A 23,683-nucleotide genomic window follows, 5' to 3' on the forward strand; every position below is an offset into this window, starting at 1 on the left:
ATACATCTAGAATCACAATACATGGAGAATCACAATACATGGAGAATCACAATACATGGAGAATCACAATACATGGAGAATCACAATACATCTAGAATCACAATACATGGAGAATCACAATACATCTAGAATCGCAATACATGTAGAATCACAATACATGGAGAATCACAATACATCTAGAATCACAATACATCTAGAATCACAATACATGGAGAATCACAATACATCATGGAGAATCACAATACATGGAGAATCACAATACATGTAGAATCACAATACATGGAGAATCACAATACATCTAGAATCACAATACATGGAGAATCACAATACATGGAGAATCACAATACATGGAGAATCACAATACATGGAGAATCACAATACATGGAGAATCACAATACATCTAGATTCATGAGAATCACAATACATGGAGAATCACAATACATCTAGAATCACAATACATGGAGAATCACAATACATCTAGAATCACAATACATCTAGAATCACAATACATCTAGAATCATGAGAATCACAATACATCTAGAATCACAATACATCTAGAATCATGAGAATCACAATACATCTAGAATCACAATACATGGAGAATCACAATACATGTAGAATCACATTACATGTAGAATCACATTACATCTAGAATCACAATACATCTAGAATCACAATACATCTAGAATCACAATACATCTAGAATCACAATACATGGAGAATCACAATACATGTAGAATCACAATACATGTAGAATCATGAGAATCACAATACATGTAGAATCACAATACATCTAGAATCACAATACATCTAGAATCATGAGAATCACAATACATCTAGTATCACAATACATCTAGAATCATGAGAATCACAATACATGGAGAATCACAATACATCTAGAATCACAATACATGGAGAATCACAATACATCTAGAATCACAATACATTTAGAATCATGAGAATCACAATACATCTAGAATCACAATACATCTAGAATCACAATACATGTAGAATCACAATACATCTAGAATCATGAGAATCACAATACATCTAGAATCATGAGAATCACAATACATGGAGAATCACAATACATCTAGAATCACAATACATGGAGAATCACAATACATCTAGAATCACAATACATCTAGAATCATGAGAATCACAATACATCTAGAATCCCAATACATCTAGAATCATGAGAATCACAATACATGGAGAATCACAATACATGTAGAATCACAATACATGTAGAATCACAATACATCTAGAATCACAATACATCTAGAATCACAATACATGTAGAATCATGAGAATCACAATACATGTAGAATCACAATACATGTAGAATCACAATACATGTAGAATCACAATACATGTAGAATCACAATACATCTAGAATCACAATACATCTAGAATCACAATACATCTAGAATCACAATACATCTAGAATCATGAGAATCACAATACATCTAGAATCACAATACATCTAGAATCACAATACATCTTGAATCACAATACATCTAGAATCATGAGAATCACAATACATGTAGAATCACAATACATGTAGAATCACAATACATGTAGAATCACAATACATGTAGAATCACAATACATCTAGAATCACAATACATGTAGAATCACAATACATGTAGAATCATGAGAATCACAATACATGTAGAATCATGAGAATCACAATACATGTAGAATCATGAGAATCACAATACATGTAGAATCACAATACATGGAGAATCACAATACTTGGAGAATCACAATACATGTAGAATCACAATGCATGTAGAATCACAATACATGTAGAATCACAATACATATAGAATCACAATACATGTAGAATCACAATACATGTAGAATCACAATACATGGAGAATCACAATACATCTAGAATCACAATACATCTAGAATCATGAGAATCACAATACATCTAGAATCACAATACATCTAGAATCATGAGAATCACAATACATCTAGAATCACAATACATGGAGAATCACAATACATGGAGAATCACAATACATGTAGAATCACAATACATGGAGAATCACAATACATCTAGAATCACAATACATGGAGAATCACAATACATCTAGAATCACAATACATGTAGAATCACAATACATGGAGAATCACAATACATCTAGAATCACAATACATCTAGAATCACAATACATGGAGAATCACAATACATCATGGAGAATCACAATACATGGAGAATCACAATACATGTAGAATCACAATACATGGAGAATCACAATACATCTAGAATCACAATATATGGAGAATCACAATACATGGAGAATCACAATACATGGAGAATCACAATACATGTAGAATCACAATACATGGAGAATCACAATACATGGAGAATCACAATACATCTAGAATCACAATACATGGAGAATCACAATACATGGAGAATCACAATACATGTAGAATCACAATACATGGAGAATCACAATACATGGAGAATCACAATACATCTAGAATCACAATACATGGAGAATCACAATACATGGAGAATCACAATACATGGAGAATCACAATACATGGAGAATCACAATACATGGAGAATCACAATACATCTAGAATCACAATACATCTAGAATCACAATACATCTAGATTCATGAGAATCACAATACATGGAGAATCACAATACATCTAGAATCACAATACATGGAGAATCACAATACATCTAGAATCACAATACATCTAGAATCACAATACATCTAGAATCATGAGAATCACAATACATCTAGAATCACAATACATCTAGAATCATGAGAATCACAATACATCTAGAATCACAATACATGGAGAATCACAATACATGTAGAATCACATTACATCTAGAATCACAATACATCTAGAATCACAATACATCTAGAATCACAATACATCTAGAATCACAATACATCTAGAATCACAATACATGGAGAATCACAATACATCTAGAATCACAATACATGGAGAATCACAATACATGGAGAATCACAATACATGTAGAATCACAATACATGTAGAATCACAATACATGTAGAATCACAATACATCTAGAATCACAATACATCTAGAATCACAATACATGGAGAATCACAATACATCTAGAATCACAATACATGTAGAATCACAATACATCTAGAATCACAATACATGGAGAATCACAATACATGGAGAATCACAATACATCTAGAATCACAATACATGGAGAATCACAATACATCTAGAATCACAATACATGTAGAATCACAATACATGGAGAATCACAATACATCTAGAATCACAATACATCTAGAATCACAATACATGGAGAATCACAATACATCATGGAGAATCACAATACATGGAGAATCACAATACATGTAGAATCACAATACATGGAGAATCACAATACATCTAGAATCACAATACATGGAGAATCACAATACATCTAGAATCACAATACATGTAGAATCACAATACATGGAGAATCACAATACATCTAGAATCACAATACATCTAGAATCACAATACATGGAGAATCACAATACATCATGGAGAATCACAATACATGGAGAATCACAATACATCTAGAATCACAATACATGGAGAATCACAATACATCTAGAATCACAATACATGGAGAATCACAATACATGGAGAATCACAATACATGTAGAATCACAATACATGGAGAATCACAATACATGGAGAATCACAATACATCTAGAATCACAATACATGGAGAATCACAATACATGGAGAATCACAATACATGGAGAATCACAATACATGGAGAATCACAATACATGGAGAATCACAATACATCTAGAATCACAATACATGGAGAATCACAATACATGGAGAATCACAATACATGGAGAATCACAATACATCTAGAATCACAATACATCTAGAATCACAATACATCTAGATTCATGAGAATCACAATACATGGAGAATCACAATACATCTAGAATCACAATACATGGAGAATCACAATACATCTAGAATCACAATACATCTAGAATCACAATACATCTAGAATCATGAGAATCACAATACATCTAGAATCACAATACATCTAGAATCATGAGAATCACAATACATCTAGAATCACAATACATGTAGAATCACAATACATGTAGAATCATGAGAATCACAATACATGTAGAATCATGAGAATCACAATACATGTAGAATCACAATACATGTAGAATCACAATACATCTAGAATCACAATACATGTAGAATCACAATACATCTAGAATCACAATACATGGAGAATCACAATACATGGAGAATCACAATACATGGAGAATCACAATACATGTAGAATCACAATACATGGAGAATCACAATACATGGAGAATCATAATACATGTAGAATCACAATACATGGAGAATCACAATACATCTAGAATCACAATACATGTAGAATCACAATACATCTAGAATCACAATACATGGAGAATCACAATACATGGAGAATCACAATACATGGAGAATCACAATACATGTAGAATCACAATACATGTAGAATCACAATACATGGAGAATCACAATACATCTAGAATCACAATACATGGAGAATCACAATACATGGAGAATCACAATACATGGAGAATCACAATACATCTAGAATCACAATACATGGAGAATCACAATACATGGAGAATCACAATACATGGAGAATCACAATACATCTAGAATCACAATACATGGAGAATCACAATACATCTAGAATCACAATACATGGAGAATCACAATACATGGAGAATCACAATACATGGAGAATCACAATACATGGAGAATCACAATACATCTAGAATCACAATACATGGAGAATCACAATACATCTAGAATCGCAATACATGTAGAATCACAATACATGGAGAATCACAATACATCTAGAATCACAATACATCTAGAATCACAATACATGGAGAATCACAATACATCATGGAGAATCACAATACATGGAGAATCACAATACATGTAGAATCACAATACATGGAGAATCACAATACATCTAGAATCACAATACATGGAGAATCACAATACATGGAGAATCACAATACATGGAGAATCACAATACATGGAGAATCACAATACATGGAGAATCACAATACATCTAGATTCATGAGAATCACAATACATGGAGAATCACAATACATCTAGAATCACAATACATGGAGAATCACAATACATCTAGAATCACAATACATCTAGAATCACAATACATCTAGAATCATGAGAATCACAATACATCTAGAATCACAATACATCTAGAATCATGAGAATCACAATACATCTAGAATCACAATACATGGAGAATCACAATACATGTAGAATCACATTACATGTAGAATCACATTACATCTAGAATCACAATACATCTAGAATCACAATACATCTAGAATCACAATACATCTAGAATCACAATACATCTAGAATCACAATACATGGAGAATCACAATACATGTAGAATCACAATACATGTAGAATCATGAGAATCACAATACATGTAGAATCACAATACATCTAGAATCACAATACATCTAGAATCATGAGAATCACAATACATCTAGTATCACAATACATCTAGAATCATGAGAATCACAATACATGGAGAATCACAATACATCTAGAATCACAATACATGGAGAATCACAATACATCTAGAATCACAATACATTTAGAATCATGAGAATCACAATACATCTAGAATCACAATACATCTAGAATCACAATACATGTAGAATCACAATACATCTAGAATCATGAGAATCACAATACATCTAGAATCATGAGAATCACAATACATGGAGAATCACAATACATCTAGAATCACAATACATGGAGAATCACAATACATCTAGAATCACAATACATCTAGAATCATGAGAATCACAATACATCTAGAATCCCAATACATCTAGAATCATGAGAATCACAATACATGGAGAATCACAATACATGTAGAATCACAATACATGTAGAATCACAATACATCTAGAATCACAATACATCTAGAATCACAATACATGTAGAATCATGAGAATCACAATACATGTAGAATCACAATACATGTAGAATCACAATACATGTAGAATCACAATACATGTAGAATCACAATACATCTAGAATCACAATACATCTAGAATCACAATACATCTAGAATCACAATACATCTAGAATCATGAGAATCACAATACATCTAGAATCACAATACATCTTGAATCACAATACATGTAGAATCACAATACATGTAGAATCACAATACATGTAGAATCACAATACATGTAGAATCACAATACATCTAGAATCACAATACATGTAGAATCACAATACATGTAGAATCATGAGAATCACAATACATGTAGAATCATGAGAATCACAATACATGTAGAATCATGAGAATCACAATACATGTAGAATCATGAGAATCACAATACATGTAGAATCATGAGAATCACAATACATGTAGAATCACAATACATGTAGAATCACAATACATGTAGAATCACAATACATGTAGAATCACAATACATCTAGAATCACAATACATGTAGAATCACAATACATGTAGAATCATGAGAATCACAATACATGTAGAATCATGAGAATCACAATACATGTAGAATCATGAGAATCACAATACATGTAGAATCACAATACATGGAGAATCACAATACTTGGAGAATCACAATACATGTAGAATCACAATGCATGTAGAATCACAATACATGTAGAATCACAATACATATAGAATCACAATACATGTAGAATCACAATACATGTAGAATCACAATACATGGAGAATCACAATACATCTAGAATCACAATACATCTAGAATCATGAGAATCACAATACATCTAGAATCACAATACATCTAGAATCATGAGAATCACAATACATCTAGAATCACAATACATGGAGAATCACAATACATGGAGAATCACAATACATGTAGAATCACAATACATGGAGAATCACAATACATCTAGAATCACAATACATGGAGAATCACAATACATCTAGAATCACAATACATGTAGAATCACAATACATGGAGAATCACAATACATCTAGAATCACAATACATCTAGAATCACAATACATGGAGAATCACAATACATCATGGAGAATCACAATACATGGAGAATCACAATACATGTAGAATCACAATACATGGAGAATCACAATACATCTAGAATCACAATATATGGAGAATCACAATACATGGAGAATCACAATACATGGAGAATCACAATACATGTAGAATCACAATACATGGAGAATCACAATACATGTAGAATCACAATACATGGAGAATCACAATACATGGAGAATCACAATACATGGAGAATCACAATACATGTAGAATCACAATACATGGAGAATCACAATACATGGAGAATCACAATACATCTAGAATCACAATACATGGAGAATCACAATACATGGAGAATCACAATACATGGAGAATCACAATACATGGAGAATCACAATACATGGAGAATCACAATACATCTAGAATCACAATACATCTAGAATCACAATACATCTAGATTCATGAGAATCACAATACATGGAGAATCACAATACATCTAGAATCACAATACATGGAGAATCACAATACATCTAGAATCACAATACATCTAGAATCACAATACATCTAGAATCATGAGAATCACAATACATCTAGAATCACAATACATCTAGAATCATGAGAATCACAATACATCTAGAATCACAATACATGGAGAATCACAATACATGTAGAATCACATTACATCTAGAATCACAATACATCTAGAATCACAATACATCTAGAATCACAATACATCTAGAATCACAATACATCTAGAATCACAATACATGGAGAATCACAATACATCTAGAATCACAATACATGGAGAATCACAATACATGGAGAATCACAATACATGTAGAATCACAATACATGTAGAATCACAATACATGTAGAATCACAATACATCTAGAATCACAATACATCTAGAATCACAATACATGGAGAATCACAATACATCTAGAATCACAATACATGTAGAATCACAATACATCTAGAATCACAATACATGGAGAATCACAATACATGGAGAATCACAATACATCTAGAATCACAATACATGGAGAATCACAATACATCTAGAATCACAATACATGTAGAATCACAATACATGGAGAATCACAATACATCTAGAATCACAATACATCTAGAATCACAATACATGGAGAATCACAATACATCATGGAGAATCACAATACATGGAGAATCACAATACATGTAGAATCACAATACATGGAGAATCACAATACATCTAGAATCACAATACATGGAGAATCACAATACATGGAGAATCACAATACATGGAGAATCACAATACATGGAGAATCACAATACATGGAGAATCACAATACATGGAGAATCACAATACATCTAGAATCACAATACATCTAGATTCATGAGAATCACAATACATGGAGAATCACAATACATCTAGAATCACAATACATGGAGAATCACAATACATCTAGAATCACAATACATCTAGAATCACAATACATCTAGAATCATGAGAATCACAATACATCTAGAATCACAATACATCTAGAATCATGAGAATCACAATACATCTAGAATCACAATACATGGAGAATCACAATACATGTAGAATCACATTACATGTAGAATCACATTACATCTAGAATCACAATACATCTAGAATCACAATACATCTAGAATCACAATACATCTAGAATCACAATACATGGAGAATCACAATACATGTAGAATCACAATACATGTAGAATCATGAGAATCACAATACATGTAGAATCACAATACATCTAGAATCACAATACATCTAGAATCATGAGAATCACAATACATCTAGTATCACAATACATCTAGAATCATGAGAATCACAATACATGGAGAATCACAATACATCTAGAATCACAATACATGGAGAATCACAATACATCTAGAATCACAATACATTTAGAATCATGAGAATCACAATACAACTAGAATCACAATACATCTAGAATCACAATACATGTAGAATCACAATACATCTAGAATCATGAGAATCACAATACATCTAGAATCACAATACATCTAGAATCATGAGAATCACAATACATGGAGAATCACAATACATCTAGAATCACAATACATGGAGAATCACAATACATCTAGAATCACAATACATATAGAATCATGAGAATCACAATACATCTAGAATCCCAATACATCTAGAATCATGAGAATCACAATACATGGAGAATCACAATACATGTAGAATCACAATACATGTAGAATCACAATACATCTAGAATCACAATACATCTAGAATCACAATACATGTAGAATCATGAGAATCACAATACATGTAGAATCACAATACATGTAGAATCACAATACATGTAGAATCACAATACATCTAGAATCACAATACATCTAGAATCACAATACATCTAGAATCACAATACATCTAGAATCATGAGAATCACAATACATCTAGAATCACAATACATCTAGAATCACAATACATCTAGAATCATGAGAATCACAATACATGTAGAATCACAATACATGTAGAATCACAATACATGTAGAATCACAATACATGTAGAATCACAATACATGTAGAATCACAATACATGTAGAATCATGAGAATCACAATACATGTAGAATCATGAGAATCACAATACATGTAGAATCACAATACATGGAGAATCACAATACTTGGAGAATCACAATACATGTAGAATCACAATACATCTAGAATCATGAGAATCACAATACATGTAGAATCACAATACATGTAGAATCACAATACATGTAGAATCACAATACATGTAGAATCACAATACATATAGAATCACAATACATGTAGAATCACAATACATGGAGAATCACAATACATCTAGAATCACAATACATCTAGAATCATGAGAATCACAATACATCTAGAATCACAATACATCTAGAATCATGAGAATCACAATACATGTAGAATCACAATACATGTAGAATCACAATACATGTAGAATCACAATACATGTAGAATCACAATACATGTAGAATCACAATACATGTAGAATCACAATACATGGAGAATCACAATACATCTAGAATCACAATACATCTAGAATCATGAGAATCACAATACATCTAGAATCACAATACATCTAGAATCATGAGAATCACAATACATCTAGAATCACAATACATCTAGAATCATGAGAATCACAATACATGGAGAATCACAATACATGGAGAATCACAATACATGGAGAATCACAATACATGGAGAATCACAATACATGTAGAATCACAATACATGGAGAATCACAATACATGGAGAATCACAATACATCTAGAATCACAATACATGGAGAATCACAATACATGTAGAATCACAATACATGGAGAATCACAATACATCTAGAATCACAATACATCTAGAATCACAATACATGGAGAATCACAATACATCATGGAGAATCACAATACATGGAGAATCACAATACATGTAGAATCACAATACATGGAGAATCACAATACATCTAGAATCACAATACATGGAGAATCACAATACATGGAGAATCACAATACATGTAGAATCACAATACATGGAGAATCACAATACATGGAGAATCACAATACATCTAGAATCACAATACATGGAGAATCACAATACATGGAGAATCACAATACATGTAGAATCACAATACATGGAGAATCACAATACATGGAGAATCACAATACATCTAGAATCACAATACATGGAGAATCACAATACATGGAGAATCACAATACATGGAGAATCACAATACATGGAGAATCACAATACATCTAGAATCACAATACATCTAGATTCATGAGAATCACAATACATGGAGAATCACAATACATCTAGAATCACAATACATAGAGAATCACAATACATCTAGAATCACAATACATCTAGAATCACAATACATCTAGAATCATGAGAATCACAATACATCTAGAATCACAATACATCTAGAATCATGAGAATCACAATACATCTAGAATCACAATACATGGAGAATCACAATACATGTAGAATCACATTACATCTAGAATCACAATACATCTAGAATCACAATACATCTAGAATCACAATACATCTAGAATCACAATACATCTAGAATCACAATACATGGAGAATCACAATACATCTAGAATCACAATACATGGAGAATCACAATACATGGAGAATCACAATACATCTAGAATCACAATACATCTAGAATCACAATACATGGAGAATCACAATACATCTAGAATCACAATACATGTAGAATCACAATACATCTAGAATCACAATACATGGAGAATCACAATACATGGAGAATCACAATACATCTAGAATCACAATACATGGAGAATCACAATACATCTAGAATCACAATACATGTAGAATCACAATACATGGAGAATCACAATACATCTAGAATCACAATACATCTAGAATCACAATACATGGAGAATCACAATACATCATGGAGAATCACAATACATGGAGAATCACAATACATGTAGAATCACAATACATGGAGAATCACAATACATCTAGAATCACAATACATGGAGAATCACAATACATGGAGAATCACAATACATGGAGAATCACAATACATGGAGAATCACAATACATGGAGAATCACAATACATGGAGAATCACAATACATGGAGAATCACAATACATCTAGAATCACAATACATCTAGATTCATGAGAATCACAATACATGGAGAATCACAATACATCTAGAATCACAATACATGGAGAATCACAATACATCTAGAATCACAATACATCTAGAATCACAATACATCTAGAATCATGAGAATCACAATACATCTAGAATCACAATACATCTAGAATCATGAGAATCACAATACATCTAGAATCACAATACATGGAGAATCACAATACATGTAGAATCACAATACATGGAGAATCACAATACATCTAGAATCACAATACATCTAGAATCACAATACATGGAGAATCACAATACATCATGGAGAATCACAATACATGGAGAATCACAATACATGTAGAATCACAATACATGGAGAATCACAATACATCTAGAATCACAATACATGGAGAATCACAATACATGGAGAATCACAATACATGGAGAATCACAATACATGGAGAATCACAATACATGGAGAATCACAATACATGGAGAATCACAATACATGGAGAATCACAATACATCTAGAATCACAATACATCTAGATTCATGAGAATCACAATACATGGAGAATCACAATACATCTAGAATCACAATACATGGAGAATCACAATACATCTAGAATCACAATACATCTAGAATCACAATACATCTAGAATCATGAGAATCACAATACATCTAGAATCACAATACATCTAGAATCATGAGAATCACAATACATGGAGAATCACAATACATGTAGAATCACATTACATGTAGAATCACATTACATCTAGAATCACAATACATCTAGAATCACAATACATCTAGAATCACAATACATCTAGAATCACAATACATGGAGAATCACAATACATGTAGAATCACAATACATGTAGAATCATGAGAATCACAATACATGTAGAATCACAATACATCTAGAATCATGAGAATCACAATACATCTAGTATCACAATACATCTAGAATCATGAGAATCACAATACATGGAGAATCACAATACATCTAGAATCACAATACATGGAGAATCACAATACATCTAGAATCACAATACATTTAGAATCATGAGAATCACAATACATCTAGAATCACAATACATCTAGAATCACAATACATGTAGAATCACAATACATCTAGAATCATGAGAATCACAATACATCTAGAATCCCAATACATCTAGAATCATGAGAATCACAATACATGGAGAATCACAATACATGTAGAATCACAATACATGTAGAATCACAATACATCTAGAATCACAATACATCTAGAATCACAATACATGTAGAATCATGAGAATCACAATACATGTAGAATCACAATACATGTAGAATCACAATACATGTAGAATCACAATACATCTAGAATCACAATACATCTAGAATCACAATACATCTAGAATCACAATACATCTAGAATCATGAGAATCACAATACATCTAGAATCACAATACATCTAGAATCACAATACATCTAGAATCACAATACATCTAGAATCATGAGAATCACAATACATGTAGAATCACAATACATGTAGAATCACAATACATGTAGAATCACAATACATGTAGAATCACAATACATCTAGAATCACAATACATGTAGAATCACAATACATGTAGAATCATGAGAATCACAATACATGTAGAATCATGAGAATCACAATACATGTAGAATCACAATACATGTAGAATCACAATACATGGAGAATCACAATACTTGGAGAATCACAATACATGTAGAATCACAATACATCTAGAATCATGAGAATCACAATACATGTAGAATCACAATACATGTAGAATCACAATACATGTAGAATCACAATACATGTAGAATCACAATACATATAGAATCACAATACATGTAGAATCACAATACATGTAGAATCACAATACATGGAGAATCACAATACATCTAGAATCACAATACATCTAGAATCATGAGAATCACAATACATCTAGAATCACAATACATCTAGAATCATGAGAATCACAATACATCTAGAATCACAATACATCTAGAATCATGAGAATCACAATACATGGAGAATCACAATACATGGAGAATCACAATACATGGAGAATCACAATACATGTAGAATCACAATACATGGAGAATCACAATACATGGAGAATCACAATACATCTAGAATCACAATACATGGAGAATCACAATACATGTAGAATCACAATACATGGAGAATCACAATACATCTAGAATCACAATACATCTAGAATCACAATACATGGAGAATCACAATACATCATGGAGAATCACAATACATGGAGAATCACAATACATGTAGAATCACAATACATGGAGAATCACAATACATCTAGAATCACAATACATGGAGAATCACAATACATGGAGAATCACAATACATGGAGAATCACAATACATGTAGAATCACAATACATGGAGAATCACAATACATGGAGAATCACAATACATCTAGAATCACAATACATGGAGAATCACAATACATGGAGAATCACAATACATGGAGAATCACAATACATGGAGAATCACAATACATCTAGAATCACAATACATCTAGAATCACAATACATCTAGATTCATGAGAATCACAATACATGGAGAATCACAATACATCTAGAATCACAATACATGGAGAATCACAATACATCTAGAATCACAATACATCTAGAATCACAATACATCTAGAATCATGAGAATCACAATACATCTAGAATCACAATACATCTAGAATCATGAGAATCACAATACATCTAGAATCACAATACATGGAGAATCACAATACATGTAGAATCACATTACATCTAGAATCACAATACATCTAGAATCACAATACATCTAGAATCACAATACATCTAGAATCACAATACATCTAGAATCACAATACATCTAGAATCACAATACATGGAGAATCACAATACATGTAGAATCACAATACATGTAGAATCATGAGAATTACAATACATGTAGAATCACAATACATGGAGAATCACAATACATCTAGAATCACAATACATCTAGAATCATGAGAATCACAATACATCTAGTATCACAATACATCTAGAATCATGAGAATCACAATACATGGAGAATCACAATACATCTAGAATCACAATACATGGAGAATCACAATACATCTAGAATCACAATACATTTAGAATCATGAGAATCACAATACATCTAGAATCACAATACATCTAGAATCACAATACATGTAGAATCACAATACATCTAGAATCATGAGAATCACAATACATCTAGAATCATGAGAATCACAATACATGTAGAATCACAATACATGTAGAATCACAATACATGTAGAATCACAATACATGTAGAATCACAATACATCTAGAATCACAATACATGTAGAATCACAATACATGTAGAATCATGAGAATCACAATACATGTAGAATCATGAGAATCACAATACATGTAGAATCACAATACATGTAGAATCACAATACATGGAGAATCACAATACTTGGAGAATCACAATACATGTAGAATCACAATACATCTAGAATCATGAGAATCACAATACATGTAGAATCACAATACATGTAGAATCACAATACATGTAGAATCACAATACATGTAGAATCACAATACATGTAGAATCACAATACATATAGAATCACAATACATGTAGAATCACAATACATGGAGAATCACAATACATCTAGAATCACAATACATCTAGAATCATGAGAATCACAATACATCTAGAATCACAATACATCTAGAATCATGAGAATCACAATACATCTAGAATCACAATACATCTAGAATCATGAGAATCACAAAACATGGAGAATCACAATACATGGAGAATCACAATACATGGAGAATCACAATACATGGAGAATCACAATACATGTAGAATCACAATACATGGAGAATCACAATACATGGAGAATCACAATACATCTAGAATCACAATACATGGAGAATCACAATACATGTAGAATCACAATACATGGAGAATCACAATACATCTAGAATCACAATACATCTAGAATCACAATACATGGAGAATCACAATACATCATGGAGAATCACAATACATGGAGAATCACAATACATGTAGAATCACAATACATGGAGAATCACAATACATCTAGAATCACAATACATGGAGAATCACAATACATGGAGAATCACAATACATGGAGAATCACAATACATGTAGAATCACAATACATGGAGAATCACAATACATGGAGAATCACAATACATCTAGAATCACAATACATGGAGAATCACAATACATGGAGAATCACAATACATGGAGAATCACAATACATCTAGAATCACAATACATCTAGAATCACAATACATCTAGATTCATGAGAATCACAATACATGGAGAATCACAATACATCTAGAATCACAATACATGGAGAATCACAATACATCTAGAATCACAATACATCTAGAATCACAATACATCTAGAATCATGAGAATCACAATACATCTAGAATCACAATACATCTAGAATCATGAGAATCACAATACATCTAGAATCACAATACATGGAGAATCACAATACATGTAGAATCACATTACATCTAGAATCACAATACATCTAGAATCACAATACATCTAGAATCACAATACATCTAGAATCACAATACATCTAGAATCACAATACATCTAGAATCACAATACATGGAGAATCACAATACATGTAGAATCACAATACATGTAGAATCATGAGAATTACAATACATGTAGAATCACAATACATGGAGAATCACAATACATCTAGAATCACAATACATCTAGAATCATGAGAATCACAATACATGGAGAATCACAATACATCTAGAATCACAATACATGGAGAATCACAATACATCTAGAATCACAATACATCTAGAATCATGAGAATCACAATACATCTAGAATCCCAATACATGTAGAATCATGAGAATCACAATACATGTAGAATCACAATACATCTAGAATCACAATACATCTAGAATCACAATACATCTAGAATCACAATACATGGAGAATCACAATACATGTAGAATCACAATACATGTAGAATCATGAGAATTACAATACATGTAGAATCACAATACATGGAGAATCACAATACATCTAGAATCACAATACATCTAGAATCATGAGAATCACAATACATCTAGTATCACAATACATCTAGAATCATGAGAATCACAATACATGGAGAATCACAATACATCTAGAATCACAATACATGGAGAATCACAATACATCTAGAATCACAATACATTTAGAATCATGAGAATCACAATACATCTAGAATCACAATACATCTAGAATCACAATACATGTAGAATCACAATACATCTAGAATCATGAGAATCACAATACATCTAGAATCATGAGAATCACAATACATGTAGAATCACAATACATGTAGAATCACAATACATGTAGAATCACAATACATGTAGAATCACAATACATCTAGAATCACAATACATGTAGAATCACAATACATGTAGAATCATGAGAATCACAATACATGTAGAATCATGAGAATCACAATACATGTAGAATCACAATACATGTAGAATCACAATACATGGAGAATCACAATACTTGGAGAATCACAATACATGTAGAATCACAATACATCTAGAATCATGAGAATCACAATACATGTAGAATCACAATACATGTAGAATCACAATACATGTAGAATCACAATACATGTAGAATCACAATACATATAGAATCACAATACATGTAGAATCACAATACATGTAGAATCACAATACATGGAGAATCACAATACATCTAGAATCACAATACATCTAGAATCATGAGAATCACAATACATCTAGAATCACAATACATCTAGAATCATGAGAATCACAATACATCTAGAATCACAATACATCTAGAATCATGAGAATCACAATACATGGAGAATCACAATACATGGAGAATCACAATACATGGAGAATCACAATACATGGAGAATCACAATACATGTAGAATCACAATACATGGAGAATCACAATACATGGAGAATCACAATACATCTAGAATCACAATACATGGAGAATCACAATACATGTAGAATCACAATACATGGAGAATCACAATACATCTAGAATCACAATACATCTAGAATCACAATACATGGAGAATCACAATACATCATGGAGAATCACAATACATGGAGAATCACAATACATGTAGAATCACAATACATGGAGAATCACAATACATCTAGAATCACAATACATGGAGAATCACAATACATGGAGAATCACAATACATGGAGAATCACAATACATGTAGAATCACAATACATGGAGAATCACAATACATGGAGAATCACAATACATCTAGAATCACAATACATGGAGAATCACAATACATGGAGAATCACAATACATGGAGAATCACAATACATGGAGAATCACAATACATCTAGAATCACAATACATCTAGAATCACAATACATCTAGATTCATGAGAATCACAATACATGGAGAATCACAATACATCTAGAATCACAATACATGGAGAATCACAATACATCTAGAATCACAATACATCTAGAATCACAATACATCTAGAATCATGAGAATCACAATACATCTAGAATCACAATACATCTAGAATCATGAGAATCACAATACATCTAGAATCACAATACATGGAGAATCACAATACATGTAGAATCACATTACATCTAGAATCACAATACATCTAGAATCACAATACATCTAGAATCACAATACATCTAGAATCACAATACATCTAGAATCACAATACATCTAGAATCACAATACATGGAGAATCACAATACATGTAGAATCACAATACATGTAGAATCATGAGAATTACAATACATGTAGAATCACAATACATGGAGAATCACAATACATCTAGAATCACAATACATCTAGAATCATGAGAATCACAATACATGGAGAATCACAATACATCTAGAATCACAATACATGGAGAATCACAATACATCTAGAATCACAATACATCTAGAATCATGAGAATCACAATACATCTAGAATCCCAATACATCTAGAATCATGAGAATCACAATACATGGAGAATCACAATACATGTAGAATCACAATACATGTAGAATCACAATACATCTAGAATCACAATACATCTAGAATCACAATACATGTAGAATCATGAGAATCACAATACATGTAGAATCACAATACATGTAGAATCACAATACATGTAGAATCACAATACATCTAGAATCACAATACATCTAGAATCACAATACATCTAGAATCACAATACATCTAGAATCACAATACATCTAGAATCATGAGAATCACAATACATCTAGAATCACAATACATCTAGAATCACAATACATCTAGAATCACAATACATCTAGAATCATGAGAATCACAATACATGTAGAATCACAATACATCTAGAATCACAATACATGTAGAATCACAATACATGTAGAATCACAATACATCTAGAATCACAATACATGTAGAATCACAATACATGTAGAATCATGAGAATCACAATACATGTAGAATCATGAGAATCACAATACATGTAGAATCACAATACATGTAGAATCACAATACATGGAGAATCACAATACTTGGAGAATCACAATACATGTAGAATCACAATACATCTAGAATCATGAGAATCACAATACATGTAGAATCACAATACATGTAGAATCACAATACATGTAGAATCACAATACATGTAGAATCACAATACATGTAGAATCACAATACATATAGAATCACAATACATGTAGAATCACAATACATGTAGAATCACAATACATGGAGAATCACAATACATCTAGAATCACAATACATCTAGAATCATGAGAATCACAATACATCTAGAATCACAATACATCTAGAATCATGAGAATCACAATACATCTAGAATCACAATACATCTAGAATCATGAGAATCACAATACATGGAGAATCACAATACATGGAGAATCACAATACATGGAGAATCACAATACATGGAGAATCACAATACATGTAGAATCACAATACATGGAGAATCACAATACATGGAGAATCACAATACATCTAGAATCACAATACATGGAGAATCACAATACATGTAGAATCACAATACATGGAGAATCACAATACATCTAGAATCACAATACATCTAGAATCACAATACATGGAGAATCACAATACATCATGGAGAATCACAATACATGGAGAATCACAATACATGTAGAATCACAATACATGGAGAATCACAATACATCTAGAATCACAATACATGGAGAATCACAATACATGGAGAATCACAATACATGGAGAATCACAATACATGGAGAATCACAATACATGGAGAATCACAATACATGGAGAATCACAATACATCTAGAATCACAATACATGGAGAATCACAATACATGGAGAATCACAATACATGGAGAATCACAATACATGGAGAATCACAATACATGGAGAATCACAATACATCTAGAATCACAATACATCTAGAATCACAATACATCTAGATTCATGAGAATCACAATACATGGAGAATCACAATACATCTAGAATCACAATACATGGAGAATCACAATACATCTAGAATCACAATACATCTAGAATCACAATACATCTAGAATCATGAGAATCACAATACATCTAGAATCACAATACATCTAGAATCATGAGAATCACAATACATCTAGAATCACAATACATGGAGAATCACAATACATGTAGAATCACATTACATCTAGAATCACAATACATCTAGAATCACAATACATCTAGAATCACAATACATCTAGAATCACAATACATCTAGAATCACAATACATCTAGAATCACAATACATGGAGAATCACAATACATGTAGAATCACAATACATGTAGAATCATGAGAATTACAATACATGTAGAATCACAATACATGGAGAATCACAATACATCTAGAATCACAATACATCTAGAATCATGAGAATCACAATACATCTAGTATCACAATACATCTAGAATCATGAGAATCACAATACATGGAGAATCACAATACATCTAGAATCACAATACATGGAGAATCACAATACATCTAGAATCACAATACATTTAGAATCATGAGAATCACAATACATCTAGAATCACAATACATCTAGAATCACAATACATGTAGAATCACAATACATCTAGAATCATGAGAATCACAATACATCTAGAATCATGAGAATCACAATACATGTAGAATCACAATACATGTAGAATCACAATACATGTAGAATCACAATACATGTAGAATCACAATACATGTAGAATCATGAGAATCACAATACATGTAGAATCATGAGAATCACAATACATGTAGAATCACAATACATGTAGAATCACAATACATGGAGAATCACAATACTTGGAGAATCACAATACATGTAGAATCACAATACATCTAGAATCATGAGAATCACAATACATGTAGAATCACAATACATGTAGAATCACAATACATGTAGAATCACAATACATGTAGAATCACAATACATGTAGAATCACAATACATATAGAATCACAATACATGTAGAATCACAATACATGTAGAATCACAATACATGGAGAATCACAATACATCTAGAATCACAATACATCTAGAATCATGAGAATCACAATACATCTAGAATCACAATACATCTAGAATCATGAGAATCACAATACATCTAGAATCACAATACATCTAGAATCATGAGAATCACAATACATGGAGAATCACAATACATGGAGAATCACAATACATGGAGAATCACAATACATGGAGAATCACAATACATGTAGAATCACAATACATGGAGAATCACAATACATGGAGAATCACAATACATCTAGAATCACAATACATGGAGAATCACAATACATGTAGAATCACAATACATGGAGAATCACAATACATCTAGAATCACAATACATCTAGAATCACAATACATGGAGAATCACAATACATCATGGAGAATCACAATACATGGAGAATCACAATACATGTAGAATCACAATACATGGAGAATCACAATACATCTAGAATCACAATACATGGAGAATCACAATACATGGAGAATCACAATACATGGAGAATCACAATACATGTAGAATCACAATACATGGAGAATCACAATACATGGAGAATCACAATACATCTAGAATCACAATACATGGAGAATCACAATACATGGAGAATCACAATACATGGAGAATCACAATACATGGAGAATCACAATACATGGAGAATCACAATACATCTAGAATCACAATACATCTAGAATCACAATACATCTAGATTCATGAGAATCACAATACATGGAGAATCACAATACATCTAGAATCACAATACATGGAGAATCACAATACATCTAGAATCACAATACATCTAGAATCACAATACATCTAGAATCATGAGAATCACAATACATCTAGAATCACAATACATCTAGAATCATGAGAATCACAATACATCTAGAATCACAATACATGGAGAATCACAATACATGTAGAATCACATTACATCTAGAATCACAATACATCTAGAATCACAATACATCTAGAATCACAATACATCTAGAATCACAATACATCTAGAATCACAATACATCTAGAATCACAATACATGGAGAATCACAATACATGTAGAATCACAATACATGTAGAATCATGAGAATTACAATACATGTAGAATCACAATACATGGAGAATCACAATACATCTAGAATCACAATACATCTAGAATCATGAGAATCACAATACATCTAGTATCACAATACATCTAGAATCATGAGAATCACAATACATGGAGAATCACAATACATCTAGAATCACAATACATGGAGAATCACAATACATCTAGAATCACAATACATTTAGAATCATGAGAATCACAATACATCTAGAATCACAATACATCTAGAATCACAATACATGTAGAATCACAATACATCTAGAATCATGAGAATCACAATACATCTAGAATCACAATACATCTAGAATCATGAGAATCACAATACATGGAGAATCACAATACATCTAGAATCACAATACATGGAGAATCACAATACATCTAGAATCACAATACATCTAGAATCATGAGAATCACAATACATCTAGAATCCCAATACATCTAGAATCATGAGAATCACAATACATGGAGAATCACAATACATGTAGAATCACAATACATTAAAATCACAATACATCTAGAATCACAATACATCTAGAATCACAATACATGTAGAATCATGAGAATCACAATACATGTAGAATCACAATACATGTAGAATCACAATACATGTAGAATCACAATACATCTAGAATCACAATACATCTAGAATCACAATACATCTAGAATCATGAGAATCACAATACATCTAGAATCACAATACATCTAGAATCACAATACATCTAGAATCATGAGAATCACAATACATGTAGAATCACAATACATGTAGAATCACAATACATCTAGAATCACAATACATGTAGAATCACAATACATGTAGAATCATGAGAATCACAATACATGTAGAATCATGAGAATCACAATACATGTAGAATCACAATACATGTAGAATCACAATACATGGAGAATCACAATACTTGGAGAATCACAATACATGTAGAATCACAATACATCTAGAATCATGAGAATCACAATACATGTAGAATCACAATACATGTAGAATCACAATACATGTAGAATCACAATACATGTAGAATCACAATACATGTAGAATCACAATACATATAGAATCACAATACATGTAGAATCACAATACATGTAGAATCACAATACATGGAGAATCACAATACATCTAGAATCACAATACATCTAGAATCATGAGAATCACAATACATCTAGAATCACAATACATCTAGAATCATGAGA

At 31.4% G+C, this 23,683-nt stretch overlaps 1 protein-coding gene across 4 annotated transcripts in view; it reads left to right on the plus strand.

Annotated features, from left to right (window-relative positions):
• LOC110511139 (condensin complex subunit 3-like) overlaps positions 1–23,683 on the plus strand; it is a 150,161-nt gene that overhangs the window by 122,765 nt on the left and 3,713 nt on the right. The gene's annotated exons all lie outside the window — the stretch shown is intronic.

Source organism: Oncorhynchus mykiss, unplaced genomic scaffold (genome assembly GCF_013265735.2).
Source record: "Oncorhynchus mykiss isolate Arlee unplaced genomic scaffold, USDA_OmykA_1.1 un_scaffold_225, whole genome shotgun sequence".
In the NCBI taxonomy this organism is placed as follows: domain Eukaryota; kingdom Metazoa; phylum Chordata; class Actinopteri; order Salmoniformes; family Salmonidae; genus Oncorhynchus; species Oncorhynchus mykiss.